Source organism: Procambarus clarkii, chromosome 23, assembly GCF_040958095.1.
Source record: "Procambarus clarkii isolate CNS0578487 chromosome 23, FALCON_Pclarkii_2.0, whole genome shotgun sequence".
NCBI lineage: Eukaryota > Metazoa > Arthropoda > Malacostraca > Decapoda > Cambaridae > Procambarus > Procambarus clarkii.
This window is the reverse complement of record NC_091172.1, coordinates 14311714-14334699: the sequence shown is the minus strand read 5'-3', so window position 1 is coordinate 14334699 and position 22986 is coordinate 14311714. Positions and strand designations below refer to the sequence as shown.

Here is a 22986-nt window from a genome sequence, read left to right as displayed (position 1 = left end):
CGGCCCGCAGGCCCACATACCCACCACAGCCCGGTTGGTCCGGCACTCCTTGGAGAAAACAATCTAGTTTCCTCTTGAAGATGTCCACGGTAGTTCCGGCAATATTTCTTATGCTTGCTGGGAGGACGTTGAACAACCGTGGACCTCTGATGTTTATACAGTGTTCTCTGATTGTGCCTATGGCACCCCTGCTCTTCACTGGTTCTATTCTGCATTTTCTTCCATATCGTTCACTCCAGTACGTTGTTATTTTACTGTGTAGATTTGGGACCTGGCCCTCTAGTATTTTCCACGTGTATATTATTTGGTATCTCTCTCTCGTCTCCTTTCTAGAGAGTACATTTGGAGAGCTTTGAGACGATTCCAATAATTTAGGTGCTTTATCGCGTCTATGCGTGCCGTATATGTTCTCTGTACTCCCTCTATTTCAGCACTCTTTCCTGCCCTGAAGGGAGAAGCGAGTTCTGAGCAGTACTCAAGACGGAACAATATCAAGTGATTTGAATAGTACAACCACTATGATGGGATCCCTGGATTTGAAAACTCTCGTAATCCATCCTATCATTTTTCTGGCTGACGCAATATTTGCTTGGTTATGCTCCCTAAACGTTAGGTCTTTCAAATCCAGGGTGCTTTTCAAGTCCCCATTTAAACAATGATATTGGTCGACTAGTTATGCCCTATATGCTTAGAGGCAGAGTGTTGAAAAGTCTTGGGCCTATAATGTTTATACAATTGTCTTAACGTACCCATTGCACCTCTACTTACCGAAAGGCATGTTTGCACATTGTGATATGCCTTTTGCTCTCGTAAGAAGTAATTTCCGGGTATAGATATTATATCCCACTAATATTTTCTTGGTGTCAATTATTTTATATTTCTTGTCTGCACTGCAAGGAGTGAAGCTTGAGAAATTTTAAGCGGTCCCAAAATTTGTATTTTATTGAATGTGAAGGTTTTCTGCACGGTCAACAGGTCAGCAAAGTCTCCAGCGTTTAATATTGCCTTGCCTTGCCTTGCCTTGCCTTGCCTTACATGTAAGGTAGTTGTTAGTATGCATCGGTACTCCACCCTAGATTACCACCAGTATCTTAAAAGATAGAATTTAAATACTTCAATTTTCACCCATATTCCGATCCTATCAATTCTTGAAACCTGTAAACTGTTCGTTAATTAGTTCGCTTAGCCATGCCAGTATTAATATGTACCAACAAGTTTACCATGACAGAGGTGTACAGTATACCTGCAATAATAGTGCTGACAGAAAAAACTGCTGGAAAACAGTCCTTAAATGTATCTGCTATAATTTACGAACATAAGTTAACCTGCCGTATGGATCAGACCATCAAGGCGGTCTCGCTCGCACAGGAACCAGAAGAAACTCCTCGTAATGTACAGTAACGATAAATCAAAGAAGACTACATTAAGATATAGTGTAAAGCGTCTTCAGCCATCGAAACCTTACCTGGAGACGGTCTCGGGAGGTCTTCTTTTCCCCGAGCCCGGCCTGAGGCCAGGCTCCATGTGTGATAACTTGGTCTAATAGGCTTTTGCTTGCAGCTGCCCGCTGGCCCACATATCCACTACAACCCGGTTGATCCAGTACTTCTTGCAAGAACTTAAATGAAAGTTCTTGAGTGAAAGTAAACAGAAGAAATTAAAGTGAAATGATTGAAACACCATTAAACCAAATTACATTCAATTGATAGTTTCTATTCCTCGTAATAAATTAAATGTTCATAATTATAAGCTATAAATAAAAATCCTTGATCAACCGGGCTATGATCCATATGTCAGGCTGTTAATAGCTACATCTAACAGCCTGGTTGACCAGACCACTAACCAGGCGGTCTGGTCAGAAACTGGGCCCCGGAGACGCTGATCTGGTTACCTTGAAATGATTTCTGGGCTTAGCGTCCCCGCGGCCCGGTCCTTGACCAGGTCTCCTTTTTGTTACATACCCCCAAGAAGCAGCCCGTAGCAGCTGTCTAACTCCCAGGTACCTATTTACTGCTAAATGAACATGGGCATCAGGGTGAAAGAAACTACATGTTTGTTTCCGCCTCTACCGGGGATCGAACCGGAAATTCAGGACTACGAATCCGAGGTTCTGCCCACTCAGCCGCCCCTGTTTATAAATGAAAAACGGTTTACACACACGACTCAGAACTGATGACGTCCGAACACTTCCAATCATATACGGTATATTAGTTTGTAGTGTGACTGACTAGATGAACAATTGTGTAACTAGAGGGGTCCATGAGAGGTGGGCTAGTTACGCCTCTTATGTTTAGACGGAGCGTGTTGAGTAGACTTGGTCTATTGATGAAAGTATTGCTGCTACAGTACCATCTCCTCTTGTGTGGTTACTTACCGTCTACCAGGCACTTCTCACCCTTCACACCACAACCTCTCATATAACCTGTGTACAACACCTGGACCCGAGGGAAGGCCAATATAGGGCGTCAATACTACCACATGCACTTCACCATTTTTTATTATTATTTTTTTGGGGAGTAAAGAGGATTGTTGTCAATACTGGCTCCCTCCTCCTCCATCCCCCCTCTCCCTCCTCCACCCCCCCCCTCCTCCACCCCCCCTCTCCCTCCTCCACCCCCCCTCTCCCTCCTCCACCCCCCCCTCTCCCTCCTCCACCCCCCCCTCTCCCTCCTCCACCCCCCCCTCTCCCTCCTCCACCCCCCCTCTCCCTCCTCCACCCCCCCTCTCCCTCCTCCACCCCCCCCCTCTCCCTCCTCCACCCCCCCCTCTCCCTCCTCCACCCCCCCCCTCTCCCTCCTCAACACCCCTCTCCCTCCTCCAACACCCCTCTCCCTCCTCCTCCACCCCTCTCCCTCCTCCTCCACCCCTCTCCCTCCTCCTCCACCTCCCTCCTCTTCTATGTCCCCCCAACTTCCCCCTCCCTCTCCTCCCTCCTAGTACCAAGCAATAATACTACTAGGGGGAGCTGCCGCAAACAACCCCTTCCCTGCTTCTTGTTTGTTCCTGCTATACTCGTTGATTATGTCAGCTGAGTTGTTAGCTATATGTCGACGCTTGATATATTGGTAGTGTATACTGGGTGTGGGATGGTGAACGTTGCCGAGCGTCCTCACCCAAACGTGCAGAATGGTTCGTGTGCAGACAGGCGCGAGGGAGCCAGCTCGTACATGGCAATGTTTTCAGGCCACACAAAGCTAACGAGGAATATAATTACCGAGGAGAACTACAGAAAATTACATGAATACCGTGACAAAACTTCAGGAGTGTGTAAACAAGTAGTTGCTAAAATGCAATCCCAACAAGTGTTACATAATTAAGATAACTGGGAAAATGTATACCACAAGGGGGGGGGGGGTAATTACAGGAAACGGAGAGAGAGAGAGAGATCTGGAAGTGGATACCATTCCAACACTACACCAGCAGCCCATGTTAACAGGGCTGCTGGCTCGACTTGTGCCCTCACAAGTCAAGCCTGGTCTAGGGCCGGGCTTGGGCAGTAGAAGAACTCCCAGAACCCCATCAGCCAGGTATCAAGCAGGGCGACATCGGCAACGTAGTTTTGGGGGTAAGCTGGCCAACATTAGTATCTAAATCAGTGCTCTTTCATGACAATCTACACGGCCTTTGTTAGACCAGTACTGAATCCACTGGCATACAATCCACACCGCGTGTAACAACAACAAAATTGAAACAGTATTGAGATTTTTCCACAGGATTAGTGCCAGAGCCGAGAGAGTAAAGGTGCGAGGATAGAGTAACAGAACTGGAGCTCACAACCTACGGGGAAGAAATATCAACATGTGTGATATGATTACAAATACTGAAGGGAATAGACAAGCTGGTCAAGGACAACCTCTTTAAAGTGAGAAAATAGCACAAGAGTTCAAAGGTGGAAGCTGGAAACTCAAACAAGTGGAAGAAGTGTAAGGAAATACTTGTGCATGAACGGGGGTTTAACAAATGGAGTGCACTGAAAGAAGTTGTGGAAGCCACCGCCATCTACAACTTTAAAGCCAGATTCGGCAAAGAATTCGAACATAAAAATTATTAAATTATAAGGCAAGAGGTAGGAGGTGGTTAGTATGCGGGGGCATAAAGCGCTAGACCTGGCTGCTGTGTAGCCAGTGATAGGTAATATAGTTATATATAAAAGAGGGAGGGAGTTTTGAGCCGTGGTGGTGGTGACCTTGACGGCTCACTACAACTATTACCGGAAGTTACAGGTAATGGTTCCTCTGGCGGATGTGCGGGTGACAGTCTGGGCTTGTGTGTGTGTCACTGCGTCTCCTCTACTGGTGGTGCTATCACTAGCACCCATCAACGGCCTCTTACACTTTCTTTCTCCATGGTATTATTCGCGTGGCCTTCTTGCTTGGACATTGTATTTGCTTTCTGAGAATGAGTCCAAGCCAGCCAGCAGTTAGCCTACGTCAGGGTCAAGGTCTGAAGGTCAGCTATAACAGACCACAAACTTTTATATACCTGCCAACCTAACAGTGACACCTTTAACCCAACTCATCCTCTATAACTGATAGTACATATAGCTACTATGGATCAAAATATCATCTGTTGTTCCTGAATAAATCAGATTTAATATTGGAATTTTAAAGGCATTAATGCTTAAAGCATCTTGTAGTTAATTGTTACGGTCAAAATTATACAAACATAACTCCAGCAAAATATTTGCTCAGGGGTTCAGTAAAGACAAAAGTAGCGATATTAAGAGTCAGTACATTACAATACTTGGAGAAACTAATTATATACAAACCTGGGACAGATGAGCTACCTACCAGAAAAATTATAAAAATTCCAAATATCCATTAACAATACTTAGCAACGTACCAATCAACTGAAAACTAGCAGATGTTTTACTATATTTTATTTATTTATTTATTTATTATTTAATATTTAAGATGGGCCAATATTTAACAAAAAGGGAAACAGAGATGTGGGCCATAGGTATAATATATATCCATTACGGATTTTATATATATATATATATATATATATATATATATATATATATATATATATATATATATATATATATATATATATATATATATATATATATATAATAATAATAATAATAATATAATATAAAATATGAAGCAGCAGCTAAGAACTTGAGCGCAAGCGGCAGATACATCATAATTTAAACGTAGAAAATAGTAGAGGGGCTGGTCCCAAACCTGCACACAGAAATAACCTCACATGAGACCAGAAGACATGGCAGGATGTGCAGAATACCCCCGTTGAAGAGCAGAGGTGCAACAGGTACTCTGAGAGAGAACTATCAACGTCAGAGGCCCGAGACTGTTCAACACGCTTCCACTATACATAAGGGACATAACTGGCAGACCCCTCACAGTGTTCAAGAGAGAACTTGATAAACACCTCCAAAGGATACCTGATCAACCAGGCTGACTCATACGTCAGGCTGCGAGCAGCCGCGTCCAACAGCTTGGTTGATCAGTCCAACAAGCAGGAGGCCTGGTCAAGGACCGGGCCGTGGGGACGTTGAGCCCCGAAATCATCGTAAGGTACCCGCAAGGTAAGGTAGGACAGTTACAGCTCTGCTCTTGTGCCAGGTGGTGGTGTGTACCTGGTAAGTGAATCCACTACGGGCTCACCATAGCCCGTGCTACTTGGAACGTTTTGTTCAGAGTAGCTGAATCTAAATCCTCCTCCTCCTCCTCTTTACTCCCCCCCCCCCAAAAAAAAAAGGAAATCCTTAGTAGTAGACCACACGAGGAAAGTAGGTGAAGTAGAAAGTAGATAAAGAAAAATCCGAAATATTTTTTCACGTATGCAAAATCAGTCTAAAACCTCGACCAGTATTGGACCTTTAATTACAACTGAAGGTACGTACATAGAGTTGACAGCAAAGAAATTAGTGAAATTCTAAGAAGCCAGTATGAGGCTATGTTTAGCACACCAATAAACAACATGAAAGTTGATGATCCAGACAGTTTCCTTTATGAATGACATTCAAGCTGCAGATAACATAACAGATATTAACGCGAACTCGGAAGACTTGCACTCATCTCCTGGGCCGGACTCATGGAATTCAATATTCATTAAGAAATATAAAGTACCAGTAGCAAGAGCGCTCAGCATAATATGGAGAAAGCCTGGATACAAGGGAGATACCAGAGTTACCACCCTTGAGACTAAATAAGGTTCTTCTCCCCGCAGTGTAAAGAAATGATAATAAATCGGCCTTGCCAACAAATGTCTAGGGGTATAGATACATCACTGCATAAAATGGAGAACAATATATTCATGCTAAGGGGGACAAACATAACAACAATTAAATGTATAAATAATAGCCAGAAATATTCTTCAGCATGCAAAATCATAGAATAACATTAATTATTGAGACGAGCAATATCACCAGAACATGGATTAATAAAAGAGATATACAACCATCTAACCAGATAATTAACATTTGGGCTAAAATAACAGTGACCAATGACTTAAAACACGACTCCTCTCGACAACAGCCGCCACGCTTCTGCACACGCTTTGGTCCGCAGGCCAAGCGTCTACCAAAAAATCAAATAAACATCCACATAAACATTGTGGAAATTCTAATAACAAAATGTAGTACTAATATTCAAAACATTATTAATCTAAAGAGTAGTAAACACTGGTACAACATTCCATACAAAATAACGGCAACCAAAATATGGGAATTAATCAAGGTAAAACTATAAACACTCGATTGACAACAATGTTCCCACACTGGCCATATCCAAATATGGTCAACCGTCCACACGGAGAAACTACATGAGAAATCTAACACAAAAGCCTCATACAATATAATGCAACTCAGGCACACTTCAGCATGCTATAATATATAACATACAAAATCTTATATCATATAACAGGATGCTATATTAATTAATTATAGAACAAGATAATAAAGTAATAAGAATCAAGAGTAATGTTAGAATCCTAGTGAGATTCGTAACAACCAGCAGCACTTAAATCAGCAGGTACAGCTCCGCTGCACAAGGGGGGGGAGTAAAGCCTTGGCAAAAAACTATAGACCAGTTGCACTAACACGTCACATAATAAAAGTTTTTTGAAAGAGTGATTAGGAATCAAATTTCTAGTTTTATGGAAAATAATGGACTTCTCAACCCTGGACAACATGGATTTAGAGCGGGAAGATCCTGTCTCTCACAGTTACTCAACCACTATGGGAGAACATAGATGGAATTACAAATAAAGCAAATGAACTTGGAGAATGGGTACCAGAGGAAAACCCAGACATAATAGCTCTCACAGAAACAAAGCTAACGGAAACCATAACAAATGCAGTGTTCCCACAGGACTATTATGTTATGAGGAAAGAGAGAGAAGAAAGAGGTGGGGGTGGTGAAGCCCTGTTGGTAAGAAAAGGCTGGGATTTTGAGGAGATGGTTGTTCAGGGATGTGAAGATTTCAGTGACTACATAACAGGTACAATAACAACTGGAGGGCAAAAAATTATAGTCGTAGTCATATATAATCCACCACCAAATGACAGAAGACCCAGACAGGAACAATGATAAAAACAACATGGCCACCATTAACATAACAGAGAGAGCAGCTTCTGTTGCTAGCAGAAATGGATTTGGACTACTAATCATGAGACTTCAACCATGGGAAGATAGATTGGGAGAACAGAGACCCACATGGAGGACCAGAAACGTGGAGACCTAAGCTGCTGGACGTGGCAACAAGAAACTTTCTAAGCCAGCACATCAAGGAACCAACAAGAATGAGAGAAGATGAACCAGCAATGCTTGGTTTGATATTTACCCTAAATGAGTGGGATATAAGGGAAGTCAAGATGGAAGCACCCTTGGGAATGAGTGATCACAGTGTATTGAACTTTGAGTACCTGGTAGAGCTAGGAATTATCTCCCCCCCAAAAAGAACTAGGAAACAAAAGGCTGGCATATGGAAAGGGAAATTATGAGATGAGAAGCTTCCTAAGGGAAATACCTTGGGACACAGACCTCAGAGCTAAGTCTGTACAAGATATGATGGACTATGTCACCCAAAAGTGTCAGGAGGCAGTAAGCAGATACATCCCGGCCCAAAAGGAAAAATCAGAGAAGCAAAAGAAGAATCCATGGTATAATAAGGCATGTATGGAAGCAAAGAAACTGAACAAAAGGGCGTGGAGGAACTTTAGGAATAACAGAACACCAGTAAACAGAGAGAGATACCAGAGAACCAGGAATGAGTATGTCAGGGTGAGAAGAGAAGCAGAGAAAAGTTATGAAAATGATATAGCAAACAAAGCCAAGACCGAACCAAAGCTATTCCACAGTCACATCAGAAGGAAAAAAACAGTGAAAGAACAGGTAGTGAAACTTAGAACAGGCGAGGACAGGTATACAGAGAATGACAAAGAAGTGTGTGAAGAACTCAACAAGAGGTTCCAGGAGGTCTTCACAACAGAACAAGGTGAGGTCACTGTGCTAGGAGAAAGGGACGTAAACCAGGCGGCCTTGGAAGGGTTCGAAATTACGAGAGAGGAGGTCAAGAGACACCTGCTGGATCTGGATGTTAGAAAGGCTGTTGGTCCAGACGAGATCTCGCCATGGGTACTGAAAGAGTGTGCAGAGGCACTTTGCTTGGCACTCTCCATAGTGTATAGTAAGTCACTGGAGACGGGAGACCTACCAGAAATATGGAAGACGGCGAATGTGGCCCCAATATACAAAAAGGGCGACAGGCAAGAGGCATTGAACTACAGGCCAGTATTTTTGACTTGTATACTATGCAAGGTGATGGATAAGATCGTGAGAAAAAACCTGGTAGCACATCTGGAGAGAAGGGACTTCGTGACAAATCGCCAACATGGATTCAGGGAGGGTCAATCTTGCCTGACTGGCTTAATAGAATTCTACGACCAGGTGACAGAGATTAAGCAAGAAAGAGAGGGCTGGGCGGACTGCATTTTCTTGGACTATCGGAAAGCCTTTGACACAGTACCGCATAAGAGGCTGGTACATAAGCTGGAGAGGCAGGCAGGTGTAGCTGGTAAGGTGCTCCAGTGGATAAGGGAGTACCTGAGCAGTAGGAAGCAGAGAGTTACAGTGAGGGGTGAGACCTCAGATTGGCGTGAAGTCACCAGTGGAGTCCCACAGGGCTCTGTACTCGGTCCTGTCTTATTTTTGATATATGTAAATGATCTCCCGGAGGGTATAGATTCATTTCTCTCAATGTTTGCGGACGATGCCAAAATTATGAGAAGGATTAAGACAGAGGAGACTGATTGAGGCTTCAAGAAGACCTAGACAAGCTGAAGGAATGGTCAAATAAATGGTTGTTAGAGTTTAGCCCAAGCAAATGTAATGAAGATAGGTATAGGGAGCAGGAGGCCAGATACAAGGTACCATCTGGGAGATGAAATACTTCAAGAGTCAGAGAAAGAAAAAGACTTGGGGGTTGATATCACGCCAGACCTGTCTCCTGCAGCCCATATCAAGAGGATAACATCAGCGGCATATGCCAGGCTGGCCAACATAAGAACGGCATTCAGAAACTTGTGTAAAGAATCATTCAGAACTTTGTATACCACATATGTTAGGCCAATCCTGGAGTATGCAGCTCCAGCATGGAGTCCATATCTAGTCAAGGATAAAACTAAACTGGAAAAGGTTCAAAGGTTTGCCACCAGACTAGTACCCGAGCTGAGAGGTATGAGCTACGAGGAGAGACTACGGGAATTAAACCTCACTTCGCTGGAAGACAGAAGAGTTAGGGGGGCGGGGACATGATCACCACATTAAAGATTCTCTCACACACACAGGTAGATAAAGATAGGGTAGATAAAGACAGTCTATTTAACACAAGGGGCACACGCACTAGGACACAGGTGGAAACTGTGCCCAAATGAGCTCATAGATGTTAGAAAGAACTTTTTAGTGTCAGAGTGGTTGACAAATGGAATGCATTAGGAAGTGATGTGGTGGAGGTTGACTCCATACACAATTTCAAGTGTAGATATGATAGAGCCCAATAGACTCAGGAATCTGTGCACCTGTTGATTGACGGTTGAGAGGCAGGACCAAGGAGCTAAAGCTCAACCCCCGCAAGCACAACTAGGTGAGCACACACACACACACACACACACACACACACACACACACACACACACACACACACACACACACACACACACACACACACACACACACACACACACACACACACACACACACACACACACACACACACACACCACACACACACACACACACACACACACACACACACACACACACACACACACACACACACACCCCCCCCCCCCCCCACCCACCCCCCACACACACACACACACACACACACACCACACACACACACACACACACACACACACACAGGCGCCGTGGTTCTTGGCCTGGGTTTCAGCTGTCCTCGGCCTTGATTCATGGGTCATCCCAATGTACTGCGACCCATTACGTTACTCATGCCTCGTGTTGCTGACCCATGAGTCTTCCTGCAGTCATGTGATTTTCCAAAATAGAATTTCAACCATGGCTACCATAATGGTACTGGTCCCCGGGGATTGCCTTCTAGGAAAGGATCAATGCAGGGCGGGATATTCCAGCCGGGGTGCTGCCACCGCCACCTACTTCACTTTAACACCATCACCAACGACCATATTAGTATAATAACTCCTACATACACAGTTATATATACATAGGATGATTTGGGTGCATCCTCATAATGCACCCAAAATTTGCCAGTGCAGGCTACTGAACATATGGCCCTGTATGACTAACCATCCTGCGAGATGAGGACTTATAGTATCACTGCTGCCTTATTCACTCTTGTGTTGATGATGATATCCTCATAATACACTCAAGAGTTTGCCAGTGCAGATTACTTATCACATGCCTCTGTATGACTTACCATCCTGTGTGATGGGAATTTTAGCATCATGTAGCTAGTTTTGTGACACTGTTCTCCCCTTCAAATGGCAGGGCAGAACAAACGTCTAGTGCAGCTGCACACATGCAGGTTTTTCTAAATGTGTTTATAAAACAAAACAAAATTCCTTAAGGTTAATTTAATTTAGTACAGTAGTTTCATTGCTCCATAATAACTCCATGAAAGGGAAGAAGGGCTAAACAGAGGGGAGGGAATGAAGAGGGGGAGGATAGGGAAAGACGTTGAAGGTAAGAACGGAAGGGAGGAGGGGCATAGGATGAGGGGGGAAGGGAGGACAGGCAAGGAAGAAAAAGATAAGGGGGGGGGGGTGAAACTGGACGTTAATGTGAATAAAATTTGAGAATGTTTAATTTCCCTTTATGGTCATTGGAATATTTCCAACTTTATTTATGTGCAATCTCCTTCAGTTTTCCTTGACAAAAAAACTAGTCCATTATAAAGAAAATATTATTAGTAATTTGTTTCAAATGCTTGTTCATGTGTACAAGTGCATAACTAAACCCCACCCACAAATCTCAAATCACGTCATTTTTAGGCACTTTGAAAATTTTCATTCATATTTTTATTTTCATTATAACCAAATCTATCAAAGGTAGATTTGTATATTCTGTTTGAAAGTAGGCTTATGTAACATGATTACTGCACACTCTAGTGCGCTCAGTCACGGTGGGTCATGGTCTCTTAATAATTTTGGAAGTGATGTCTTCAGCTTTGCCATTTTGTTGTTTTGGCAGTGAACCATATTTTATCCATAAGTTATTTACTAAAACATTTTAATTGTTCCTTTTGATTTGATAAAATATTAAGCTTACTGGGGGTAGTTTTGTTTTATCTTGTATACCCTTTCTATTGTAGTCTTATTATTTATAAGTTTTATGGAAAATTTTTATCATTATCTCTTTATTAGTGTTTGTTCTAGTAAGTACTGTATATGTTATTAATGGTGGTGATTTACTGAATGAATTAACCATGTATATATGCTTAGTTGTATCTAGGCTTCTGATGATTAACACAACACTTATCTTTTTTCTCCAGATGGAGGAGCTACAGATGGCAGCCCTAAAGATGCTCAGGACTCAAAAGATGGCAAACCTCGTCCGCCACCTGTTGACGTAAGTTGCTCCGACAAGCGTTAATAAAATGGCCAGATATATTGTCACAGATCATGCAATAATTTGATTAGGTTTTCCGCTGACAGCAGATGGGCTATCATTGTTACCTTCTTTACACCACACTGGTTGTTTCTCTTCTAAATCATTACTTTGTGGCCAGGCTTTGAAGAGTAAAACAACTATCTGCATGCCACCATTTCTCTGTCGGTGGATGCTTTATTGACTGATCCTGTTTCCTTGGTTCCCTGTTCCAGCGCTGACATTTCCCAGGTAGTTCATAGTGTCCTGAAGTCTAATGAGCCTGCAGGCTACCCTCAGGTCCATGACGTTTGTAAATGTGTGGCTTTGGCTGCCATCTTTAATATGCTCTGGGCTGATATTCAAGCTCAGGGATTTGAGCATTCTAACAGGGTGCTTGTGGCCTGTGTTACGGCCACTATGGGTCGCAACCGGGTTCTTTGCTGGAGGAACCAAAGTACTAGTATCCGACCCCAAGTCGGTAGTGGCTTTCAAGGAGTGAGTTTGGTAACGCAAGTAAAACACAAGGGGGAAGTTGAAAGGAATACGACATTTCATCAATTATCAATATATTCACATTATCACTTTCCCATCACCTTAAATAGAATCATAAACGAAGTATTACTACACTGATATATACACGTGTCGCTCTCATAGGACACTAAGCGCTCCTCGATGCTCGTGCAATGCAGCTTTGTCAACTTCCGTGTTTCCTCAACACACAGTACCGTCCTCAACCAGTACTGGGAAACACCAACGAGTCTACCCTAGCCACGGGCCAGCCTATCTACAGTCTCACTAGGTGCTCCTTGTGAACGCCCACAATCACTCTCCAGCCTGGTGCTGGCAGAGAACATCAGCCTCCCCCTGCTGAGCCTCTACACGAACAAATACAAGGGTAACGAACCCCTGGCAGGAGCTTCTTGCAACTAGCTAGTTACACTCCTTCGTAGCACCTCACTGTCAGTCGTCTCTTCCTCTAGCTAGTCCCGGGATACGCCACGGGAGTATCACGGGAGACATCTCCCGTCACGCAGGGGTGCAGTCGCACCTCCACAGATCTCCACAGATGGCTCAAAAGGGCCACCACTTTCGGGCTATTCATGCCCGTGCCACCTTTTGGGTGGCTTAATCTTCATCAATCGGGATACGCCGAATTCTGTCACTGCCACTTCACAGGCAGACAGCAGATACTGCTCAGTTCCTCTTTGGTGGCGGCTCACTGCTCACATAAAGCAGAATGGAGTAGAGAGATAATGGCTGCCCTGGGTAGACTGCCTGTCTTCGTACCACCTCAGCCCTACGTCGCCTGTGTGGATACAGACACCTCATCAGTAAACTGCCCAGTACTTGGGACACTAGGAAATACAACTTACGGACTCTGACATTGACATACACCTCCTCCCACAATAGATGGCGCTGATTTTCTAGGCGCCACCTCAGAGGTCAGCTACAGCGACCCATCGAGCTGACCAGGGCAGGAATCTAGCGTCTCTTGCAGGTATCATACTGCCACCATCAGATGGCGTCGTCCATTTTGTGGGGGTTTAGGGAGCAGACTCACAGATGGCGTTGACGTCGCTGCTCCATGCTCCGACGATAGAGTTGGGTTCGAAACAGCCTGGTCTTTGGTTAATGTTCCTAGGCCCGGTCAGCCATGTGTGGTTTTGGACCATGTCACCCAGCCTGATTTCTCATCGTCTTGAGAGCCCGCCACGTCTCCTCCTACCCTGTAAATCTCTTACTTGTTTTCTGATTAAATTAACTCAAGAAACCCAGAACTGAATGCCAGTTTCTGGAGGAGCTTCCCTACACAAGGAAGGGAGCAAAGTATTGGCTAAGAATTATAGACCAGTCGCACTAACGTCCCATATAATAAAAATTGAGGCATGGCTCCTCTTGATGTCATTCACCTCGTGTCTTGCATGCCAGCCCTTGGAGCTGGCATGCAAGTCATGCTGTCAATTAGCCCAGCTTCTGCATTGACCAGGGGTCTTGAAGTGGATAGAGTATAACTGTATATTAGCTGGTTATTGATTGCTGGTCTAGATATAGATGAAAGATCCAGGTCTAGAATGAAAGTAAACAAACTGATCGAAACTGTCAATGCGAAAAAGTCCGATCTTCACCTATCAATAATCACTGGAGAATTCAAACTCTGCTATGCATATGGAAACGTCAAAACACACAAACCTGGGAACCCACTGAGTACCAACGCCCACGTACAAGCTGGCTAAATGACTCAACTCGCTGTTGGCACCCTACATACCAAATGTGTTTAGTCTAAGGTCGCCGAAGGAACTCGGTGACCTGTTAAGAGGATCACGGGCCACAAGTGTAAGAGCCTCCCTGGACATAAGTTCAGGGAAGCTCCCTTAGTCACTGTTGACTAATGTGCCCGTGGACAAGACTATTGGAATAATGATGGACAGCGTGTATCGAGATCCGATTAGCTCTCCTCTTGACATACCAGAGAGCATATTAAGAAAGCTGCTTGAAGCTTGGACAAAATAGTCCTGACGGACACATGTACAGTATAAGCAAGTGGACAGCGTCGCCATGGGCTCCCGGCTGAGTGTCTTGTTCGCAAACTTTTACAAGGGTACTATTGAGCAGAGTTCTGGTCGGATTAAACCTAAATCCTGCCATCTACTGCAGGTATGTTGACGACATGTTTGTATAAGTCCAGGATACCGAACGGCCATTGTAATTGAAGGAAGCTTTCGAGCTAAACTCGGTTTTAAACTTCACTTATGAGAAGGAGAGTGGGGGTAAGCTGCCCTTAGATGTAGCAGTCATGCAAAGGAAAGGCAGCTTCCATCATGCAGTACATACTAAGAAGACAAACATGGGGATGTGCCTTAACGCTGACAGTGACTGTCCGGAGAGAAACAAATGGTGTGTTGTGAACGCTTACATCGACCGAGCTCTCACTCACAGCTCTGGGTGGAAGCAGGTACTCACCTAGTTGTACTTGCCTAGTTATGCTTGCGGGGGTTTGAGCTTTGTCTCTTTGGCCCGTCAATCAACTGGTGTACAGATTCCTGAGCCTACTGAGCTCTATCCTCGTTGGATACTGGGTGGATAAGGAGTTATATAGAATAAGGCAGATTTTGGTCAACAATGGCTTCTCCAATGGTTACGTCGAAGACATAATAAAAAGGAAGGTGGCGAGGTGTGCAACAGGCAATGGAACAGCTAATACCGCAATACCCGTACTTTTAATAAAATTGTTCTACAGAAACTAATTCTCCACGGCTCTACAAATTAGAGGAAAGAGCCCTAAAAGAGATAATTGAGAGGAACATTACCCCAACTGACATCAACCAAAAGATGAAACTAACAATATATTATAAAAGTAGGAAAACTGCCAACCTGTTAATGAAGAATTCACCTGGCACCAAGAAAAATGCCTGGAAAGAGACCAACGTTGTATACGCCTTCACGTTCCCACTTGGGGATTGTCAGCCCCAACAAACTCAGTATATATAGGCAAGACAACAATGTCTCTCTCAAGGCATTTAACAATGCACAAACAACAGGGCTCCATCAAGGAACATATAATCGCCACACACAACGAGACGATCATCAGTGATATTTTGACGAGCAACACCGAAGTAATTGATAGATACAATGACAATAGAAGATTAGACATCAGTGAAAGGCTGCATATCAAGAAATCTAGACCAGCAATCAATAGCCAGCTAATACACAGTTTCACTACCCACTTCAAGACCCCGGGTCAGTGCAGAAGCAGGACGGAATGACCGTGAGCAACACAAATGCGAACAAGCTTGAATGGTCCCCAACCCAATATGCAACTGATTGCATAGTGCTCCTGGCTGTCTGGATTTGAATCCTTCTGGGGTGTGGAGTTTTCAGTTGCATATTGGCTTGGGGACCATTCAAGCTTGTTTGCTTGCATGTGTGTACTCACCTAGTTATACTCATTAGTTGTGTTTGCGGGGGGTTGAGCTTTGACTCTGGTCCCGCCTCTCAACTGTCAATCAACTGGTCATGGTGTGTGTGTGTGTGTACTCACCTAGTTGTGCTTGTGGGGGTTGAGCTCTGGCTCTTTGGTCCTGCCTCTCAACCGTCAATCAACAGGTGTACAGGTTCCTGATCTATCATATCTACACTTGAAACTGTGTATGGAGTCAGCCTCCACCACATCACTTCCTAATGCATTCCATTTGTCAACCACTCTGACACTAACAAAGCTCTTTCTAATATCTCTGTGGCTCATTTGGGCACTCAGTTTCCACCTGTGTCCCCTTGTGCGTGTGCCCCTTGTGTTAAATAACTTGTCTTTATCTACCCTGTCAATTCTGAAGTTCCAGGAGTTCCTCAGTGGTCAGTTCCTCACTGTGCTCCTCCACTAACTCCTGCACATCAGCAGCATCCAACTCCAGACCCAAAGTTTGCCCCAGAGCAACAATATCATCCACTAGATGCACTTCCGGGTCTTCCACAGGTGCAGATGCAAGTGGAGGACCGAAACCTTCGAAGTCTCACTCAGGGACACCCTCAGGCCATGGTTACGCCATGCAGAGTTTAGGGTCCTCCGTGTCACTCCTTCCCAGGCCTTATCGATCAAACGTAAGGCACCCAGGATATTGAAGTGGTTCTTCCAGAATTCTTTGAGGGTCAGCTCTGTATTGTCCTATCACATCAACACACCTCTTCAACAAGGCCTTCATGTAGAATTTCTTAAAATTTGTAATGACTTTCTGGTCCATAGGTTTGGAGGAATGGGAGTGGTATTGGGAGGAAGGAACTTGGTGATGGATTGATTTTTGGGATAAAATTCTTCTCGCATCTGTGGAGGATGTGCAGGAGCATTATCGAGCACAAGCAAGGCATTGAGTGGCAAGTGCTTCTCTTCAAGATATTTCCTCACTGAAGGGCCAAAACATCATTGACCCATTCAGTGAAGAATATCCACGTGACCCAGGATTTCTTATTGGACCTCCACATCACATTCAGTCGTGCCTTGTACACTTTACACGCCTTGAACACGCGTGGATTTTCTGAGTGGTAGACGAGCAGCGGCTTGACCTTGCAATCGCCACTTGCATTGGCACAGAGCACCGAGAGTAAGTCGATCCTTCATCAGTTTGTGGCGAGGCAAAGATTGTTCCTCCTGTGTGATGTAGGTCCTCTTTGTCATTTTCTTCCAAAAACTGGCCAGTCTCGTCAAAATTAAAAACGTGTTAGGGCAAGAACTCCCTCTAGCAACAAATTCCTGGAACTCTGGTAAAATTTCTCGGCAGCAGCTTTATCAGAGCTGGCAGCCTCCCCATGTCGCACAACACTGGTGGATACCGCTTCTCTTCCTAAATTTCTCAAACCATCCACGGCTTGCCTTAAATATCTCCTCCTCTTCAGACGATGCACCTGGTGTCGTCCTGACAAGGTCCACATACAACTTCTTGGCCTTTGCACAAACAAGAGCTTCAGACACACTATCGCCATGTAATTGCCTTTCATTCATCCAAACTAGCAGTAGCTTTTCAACCTCTTTTAGGATTTTTGGACGTTTCTTGTTACCTTGGTAACTCCTTTAGCCACCAAGTGTGTTTAAATTGTTCCTTCCTCTTCAGAATGGTACAAATAGTTGATGAGGACCTGCCATACTCCCTGACGAGATCAGTCACATGCACACCACGCTCATGCTTTGCTATGATTTCCTTCTTCACTTCCACGGTAATTGTCGCTTTCTTCCCCTTCCCAACACTGTCTTTAGCAAGCAGCAGCTTTGGCGACATAGTGTGTTACAGATTGCAGTCACAAAACCACAAAAAAAAGAGAAAATCACAAATAAATCCAGAGGGATGCTTGTCGTGTGCTATACAACAACAACACTGGTGTCGGAGGCGTCTGAGAATTTGCGAGAACCCGCGAGATGCTAGGAAGCACCATGTGGTTTTGCTGGTTAATAGAGGTGAAGCTCGTCATACAGTAGAGACAAATTTGCTGCGAGTGGCTTGCTCGTTACGGGAAATGCTTGTAAATAGAGCGCTCGTTAATTGAGGTGCCACTGTAACTGTAGAAGGTCTCTGCTGCTTCTGTGTTGGTTCGGGATTTTGAAGTGGGTAGAATATAGTTGGGCATTAATTGGCTGTTTATTGCTGGTGTTGAGTTTTTGTGTGGTGCACCTCACTGATGTCGAGTCTCCTGCTATCGCTGTATTTATCGATGATTTCTGTGTTGCTTGTTAGATTTCTCTGATGTCTGTTGTGAGAAGAGATTATATGTTCTTTGAGTGGAGCCCTATTGTTTGTGCATTGTTAATCGACCTAGAAAATGACGTTGTTGTCTTGCCTATATACCGAGTTCTTTGGGGCTTAGTCTCCAAAGTGGGCATGTGAAGGCATAGACGACGTTGGTTTTCCTTCAAGGCATTCTGTTTGGTGTCTGGGAGTTTTTCATGAGTATGTTGGCCATTGTTTTGTTTTTGTAGTAAATTGTCAATTGTATTTTATGATTTTTGTCTGTAGGGATAACATTCCTATTAATATCATCTTTCAGGACTCTTTCCTCTGTTTTATGAGCCGTCGAAAAGAAGTTCCTGTAAAAACAGTCTAATCGGGGGTACAAGTGTTGTGCTAGTTGACTCTTCAGAGGTTGCATGGCATTTCACCCTTCTTTTTATGACGTTCAATCAACTCTTTGATCCACTACTTCTTCGATCAACTGTTCTCATGACGTATCTAGTTATTGATATGTTTCTTAATTCTATGTACAAGTAGCCATTAACATCGAATCAACATTTTTTATGACTTAATTGTGGTGTGTGTTTTTTCAGATTGCAGCAGCACAAAATGCAGGTCAAGATGGTGGCATCAAAACCCCCACAAACGCCTCCCAAACTCCGAAATAGTTATGCTGGCCCTTCCCGTTATGATACCTTTCGAGACAAAGAGCGTAAGATTGGCCACAGAAGGGGTTGATGAAGGTGGAGTGGTCACATACAAGAAGGTAAGATATTTTATACTATTTGGACTTCATTTAATATGTAAAGTGTTCATTTGTACTTTACAGTACAGTATATAGGCAAGATAATGAATGCTCACACTATAGTAGAAGAATTATGTACTGTTCAGTATAGTAAGGTCTACCTTTAATAACATATCATATTAACAAAACTTAATCAATATTTTTAAAGTATCAAAATTGACTCGGATAAGGTGACCACTCTAGAGTATATACAGTACTCGACATAAAGATTTTTTCCATTTAATACAAAAAATTGTCCTGGCAGTAAGCATCCAGCCATGCAAAACTTTTGTTGATTCCCAGAAAACATAAAAATGAGCTAAAAAATATATGTACAGTATTCATAAAAATACAATAAAGCCATTAGTTTAATGAAAAGTTGCACTTTTTCAAACAGGCTAACAACTAGATAGTTTCGTAAAAACTAAACTGTTCTGAATGAAATGAAGTATATGTTCAACCATTCAAGACATTTTAAAATCACGATTACTGTATGTTGAATAATGTTAGCTGAATGAGGATTGCCTCCATAGTCAGATGCAAGTGGTCGAGTAAAAGGAAATGGGAAAGATGGAGAGGCACAAGGTCAAAAAAGAAAAGTAGCCATTCAATGTTAGGTTCCACAAGCACAATTTAGAGAATGTTTTGTGAACATTAGATGTTTCTGACACATCAAACTACCAACAGATCCTAGAAATACTGTACAGTACAGTACTGTATTGCCATAACAATAGGTTTTCAAGAGGAACCTAGATATGTTCCTGTGGCAAGTGACCCATTAGCTGGGCTTTGGTGGCTGTGCTGGCCACAGAACCAGGGAAGTAATTGCTTTTTAAAACAGGTCACAGATTAACTACAGGTAAATGGAAATGGGTAACAAAAACAAAGTAGACTATCTGTAAGGTAAAAGGGGGAAGTCCTTTATTATTTTTCTCATGATAATTTCGTCCATTGGAGAACAGCCATCTGGTGTATAGTGTATTTCTTTTAAAGAAATGTAAAATATATACAGTAATTAATTTTGTTTTAATTATTGGAGATGAAGGAGAGTGAGTGAACTTCAAAATTTGCAAGTTTGAAGTTTTGTAGATAAGTATGCATGTAGCTGGGGCCCTGACAATATGGATGATGTACATTAAACAAAAGCTTTTAAGGATCATTGATAGCTCAAGAAATTTGGGTTAAAATACTGTCATGATGGAGGAAAGGACAGTACACTATGTTTCTTTAATAATACTGGAGACAGGCAAGCTCTTTGACACACTGATGCCATTAGATAAATGGTATCATTTATTGTTTTGCAAATTTCATTTGAATGTATTCATCATAAATTACTTGTTGCTTTCAAGGTATAAAGAGTCGGGTGTCTATTGTGTGTGTGCCTTCACTAGCTGTGATAAATACATATACTGTACGTGTGAGAAGTTTTATCTACAGTTCAATATATTGATAATGGTGAGGAAGTTTCATTGCAAGTGAGGTCAGAGTTAAATGGGATAAAACACCATACATTGCAATTCAAAATATGTTTTTGTGATTTTTAAACAGTTTAGCTTGTTAGACAATATAGAGATATGATACTGTATTATATATGACTAAGATTGTGAATTAATAAGCCATTATTCATCCACACAGATTGGGACTAACCAGTTGATGGGTTCCATTCAGTTGGGGATCCAGCAAGCAGTGGGAAGCTTGGCGATGTAAAACCTGAGCTAGATGTTTTAATTCAAGATTTTATGTGGTAGAAACTATATTCTTTCCTAATACTGGTTCTCAGTCAACACCAGCACATCAATTTTCTGATTTCAGGTGAGTTTTAAGCTTTATCAAGGTAGTAGTTATGACTATTGTCTATACTGTGTTAATAATATACTGTATATGTATTTGAAAATATGAAAATTGGTTTATAATTTTGTCTATTTTCATCAATACAGAGAGGCATGTTTTTCTTACTAGATATGTAATAACCAAAAATACCTTTTACTGTATTTTTTTTGGTGTGGCCTTTTGACCCTAGGTAAGGAATAGGATAGGCCTGAAAAAATAGTGCTGAGTGTAATGAAATGCCCTTTTCTGGGCAGCTTCAGTAGCTACCCAGCTCCCTAGCTCTGGTACCCCAGAGACAGCCACAACTTAACCAAGTAACTGGGTTTCACAATCCTACTGGACATTAGAACCAGAATCTGGTATTCTCAAGAAAGCAAGAGGAGCATGGAGGATCTAAGATCAACTTCTTAAATAAAAACTGCCAAGTAATACAGTAAAAGTGAACAAAGAAAATCTACTGCATATATCTTGATAAAACAAAGATGAGATGGAAATAAGGAAAGCAGTAGCTTGCCCAATTTAAACAAACCAGCTCCAGTCGTCTGAAGGTTCACTTGCCTACCCTATTAACTCAAATGCCACCCAATATACAGTAGCCAAAATCCCCATGGAAAAGAAAAGTAAAATAAATGATACAAGAGTTACTGAGGCTGCCCAGAAAAGGATGTTTTCATTATGTTCACTGCTTGATTATGGTCTATGTTGATTGAGTTCTCTATCAGCGTACCAAAGCATTGCACCTCTGCATTTCAAAGAGGTTATTGTGCACATTCTGCATGCCCTACTGGTTTCATGTGATGTTACAGGTAGACGTTTGACATGGATAAAAAATGTTCTAATTGACGAAAATTGAGGACAGTTATCAGAGGCAATGTATCAGACCGGAGAAGTGTTATCAGTGGAGTACTGGGTTCAGTTCTAGCACCAGTAATGTTCATTGTCTATATAAAAGATCCACCAGAAGGAATACAGAATTATATAATGTTTGCTGATGATGCCAAGCTATTAGGGCAAATAAGAAATTTAAATGATTGTCATGCCCTTCAAGACCTGGATTACATAAGTGGATGGAATTTAATGGAATAATTGCCATGTTATGGACTGTGGAATTGGAATAAATAGGGCACACACACAGCCTACAAATTGCGAAAAAGCTTTTCAGAATTCTGATAAAAAAAGAGGTTCTTAGGGGGGTTCTGAATAAAAAAAAACTGTCAACCTGAGAATCACATTAACACTATGCATGAAGCATGTGCTATACTATTCCAACTTAGAATCACTTTTAAATTTATGGATTTAATATTAAAATATTATATTAAAATATTATATTAAAATATTAGAGAAATTGTTCACGATCTTTGTGAAGCCAATGTTTTAATTGAAGCAGATGTGTGGTGCCCATATCTTAAGAAGTGCATCAATAAACTGAAAAAGGTGCAAAGGCATGCTACAAAAATGCTTCCAAAACTGAAAAACAGAGTTATGAAGAGAGGCTAGATGCATTAAATATGCCAAAACTAAAGACAGAAGAATAAGAGGCAATATGGTCACCATTTACAAGATGATAATAGGAATCAACCAAATTGACAATAATTCCTAAACCGGCAACCTCAAGAACAAGAGGTCACAGATTCAAGCTAAGAAACAAAGGTACCCAACAAAATATTAGCTTTTTCTTTTGCACAACAGAGTGGTAGATGGAACCAATTGAGGTTGTGGGGGTGGCCACATCATTGATAGTTTTCAAAGTGTTATATGACAGAGTATGTTCTGGGAAGATGGGAGGACCACGGGCACAGCTCCTCATCCTGAAACTACAATTAGGTAATTACACTTAGGTAATTATACACATACATATATACATAATGACTCCAAAAAAGGTGACGTTACTGGTTTAGTCGGCATGAGATGCGTAGTTGCTGACATAGTGATGATGGTGAAGAAGACTGAAATTGTCAATTTGGATGCTTTTTATATTCATTGCTTCACTTTAGTTTACACAATGTGTTTAAATATCACAATTTATGTATGAATACAAAAATGGAGTACTGTACATAGGCCT

General features: G+C 42.5%; 1 long non-coding RNA gene across 1 annotated transcript in view; it reads left to right on the top strand.

Moving 5' to 3' along the window:
* The window catches only part of LOC138367865 (uncharacterized), a 150933-nt gene extending 128856 nt beyond the window's left edge, over positions 1-22077 (top strand). Inside the window, exons 2-4 of the long non-coding RNA XR_011229431.1 lie at positions 12001-12077; positions 18904-19076; positions 20730-22077. This is a non-coding gene — a long non-coding RNA (uncharacterized lncRNA). The remainder of the gene's footprint in view (positions 1-12000; positions 12078-18903; positions 19077-20729) is intronic.
* Positions 22078-22986: the final 909 nt, after the last annotated feature.